General features: G+C 49.7%; 1 protein-coding gene across 3 annotated transcripts in view; it reads left to right on the forward strand.

Moving 5' to 3' along the window:
• The window catches only part of LOC134449006 (zinc finger protein 516-like), a 79,582-nt gene that overhangs the window by 8,679 nt on the left and 68,403 nt on the right, over positions 1-2,500 (forward strand). The window lies entirely within an intron of this gene.

Here is a 2,500-nt window from a genome sequence, read left to right on the forward strand (position 1 = left end):
TCCGAATACACACTGGATAGCTTAACCTTATAGTATTGTGTGTGTGTGTGTGTGTGTGTGTGTGTGTGTGTGTGTGTGTGTGTGTGTGTGTGTGTGTGTGTGTGTGTGTGTGTGTGTGTGCGTGGATGCGTGTGTGCATGCCCATTTCAGTGTCTGTGCATTCATATGTGTGTTTATTTGTATACGTGTGCCTGTGTGTGTGTGTGTATCTAGCTGTGTGTATCTGTGTGTGTGTGTGTGTATGCTAGTGTGCGTGCGTCAATATGTGTGTGTGTGTGTGTGAGGGTGTTTAAAATGCCCAAGGCCTAAGCGAGACCTTGAAGCCGCTCTCCCCCTCTCCCAACTGGTGTTCTATGAGACAGTTAGCCTGCCATTCGAGCATTCATGTCTATGAGACAGTTAGCCTGCCATTCGAGCATTCATGTCTATGAGACAGCTAGCTTGCCCTTAGCATTCATGTCTATGAGACAGTTAGCCTGCCCTGAGCAGCGTTCATTTCACATGCCAGATAGACTTCCTGTTGCAGACAGCAGAGCAAAGCAGACGCTGGAAACTGTTTCAGTCTTCCCACTGAATCACCAGCGACTCAGATCCTCCATCTTGTAAAACAAACTGTTCTCTCTCTCTCTCTCTCTCTCTCTCTCTCTCTCTCTCTCTCTCTCTCTCTCTCTCTCTCTCTCTCTGCATGCACACACAAGTGTATTCAAGTGTATTTATGTGTAGTCTTCATTTAACTTTATTTCCTTTGTTTGTTCCCTTTGTTTGTTGTCTTATTTAACTCACACTTGACATGCCCTATGCTCATTTAGTCAAACAGAATGCTTGTTGCTGGGTCATGGTGTTGTTCCTCAAAAAAAGACACCCCATCCCCCACTCCATCCATCCATCCAACCAACCACCCCACACCACCCCACCCCACCCCACACCACCCCACCCCACCCCTCTCTCCTCATCCCACCACCCCACCCCACCCCATCCCTCTCTCTCCCTGCACAGGCTTTGATGCCACTGATTTCCTTTAATTAAGTAATCACTGTGGCAGCCACTGGATAGTCTCTACGTAGAGTAGACCCACCCAGCAGCAAGCAACACCCCCTCCCCATGCCTGACCCAACCCCCAGCACGTAGCCTCTGTCCCTGGGAAGCGCAGTGACAGAGGCTGGGGGGGAGGTGGAGGTGGAGGTGGAGGTGGAGGTGGGGGGAGTAGCCTAATTTGGTTTGTGGTTGGAGGAGGCGTCCTCAGCTATTAAAGCAGCCAGCCTCTCCCTCTCTACTCTGTTTGCCTTTGCACTTCTGTGTCATCTATCTCGTCTCTCGCAGGTCTCTCACTTTAATTCATCTGACCAGACCTCTTTTTAGGTGTATGTGTGTATGTGCAGGTGTGTGTATGCGTTCATGCGTGCACGCATGTATGCGAGTATCCGTGTGTGTGTGTGCATGTGTGTGTGTCTCCATGAATGCATGTTTGTGTGTGTGTACTGTGCGTGCGTGTGTGCATGCGTGTGCTTGAATATGTGTATGGGATTTGTGTGTGTGTGTGCGTGTGCGCCCACCGTGTTGTGTGTAACGGCCCAGGTATTGGGCTTTTTGAGGTAAGCTGTGTTGTGTTGTCTTCTGTAGCCTATAATGGCCCAGAAGTGTGTTTCTCGACAGTGTCGTTGCTAACTAGTAAGCAACTTAGTAAGTTGCCTATGGGAAATTACATTGCAACCAATGAAGTTGCTAACTGAGTTAGCAAAGACACTGTCGAGAAACGGGGTCCTGGTCTTAGGCCTGTTGAGGGAAGCTGTGTTGGTTTGGCAGTTTGGCATGTTGTTATGGCACTCTCTGGCTTTGATGGCAGATGTCCGGCTACGTTAGGGAAACAAGCTGGAAATGACTCCAGGGCAGAGCTAATCATTCACTAGAGAGGGGACCTGATCGTTAGACCCAGATGTACTGTAGCTTGGTCATGGGGGGGGGGGGGGGGGTGAGCGTGGTGTGTGTGTGTGTGTGTGGTTGTTGTGTGTGTGATTGTGTGTGTGTGTGTGTGAGAGAGAGAGAGATAGAGAGAGAGTGAGAGAGAGAGAGAGAGAGAGAGAGAGAGAGAGAGAGAGAGAGAATGAGAGAGAAGCCTAGCGTGTGTGTGTGTGTGTGTGTGTGTGTGTGTGTGTGTGTGTGTGTGTGTGTGTGTGTGTGTGTGTGTGTGTGTGTGTGTGTGAGAGAGAGAGAGAGAGAGAGAGAGAGAGAGAGCGAGAGCGAGAGAGAGAGAAGCCTAGCAAAAGGGGATGGGAGGGGGCGGTGGTGTGTACGTGTGTGTGTGTGTGTGTGTGTGTGTGTGTGTGTGTGTGTGTGTGTGTGTGTGTGTGTGTACGTGTGTGTGTGTACGTGTGTGTGTTTGTGGGTGGAGGTAGTGGGGGAGTAGGCGAGTAGCCAGTGGTTAGCGTATTTTTTATGTATGTCACGTAAGCTCTACATGTTGATTTTTGTACATGACATGTACAGTAAGCCTTACATGTTA

Source organism: Engraulis encrasicolus, chromosome 5 (genome assembly GCF_034702125.1).
Source record: "Engraulis encrasicolus isolate BLACKSEA-1 chromosome 5, IST_EnEncr_1.0, whole genome shotgun sequence".
In the NCBI taxonomy this organism is placed as follows: Eukaryota; Metazoa; Chordata; class Actinopteri; order Clupeiformes; family Engraulidae; genus Engraulis; species Engraulis encrasicolus.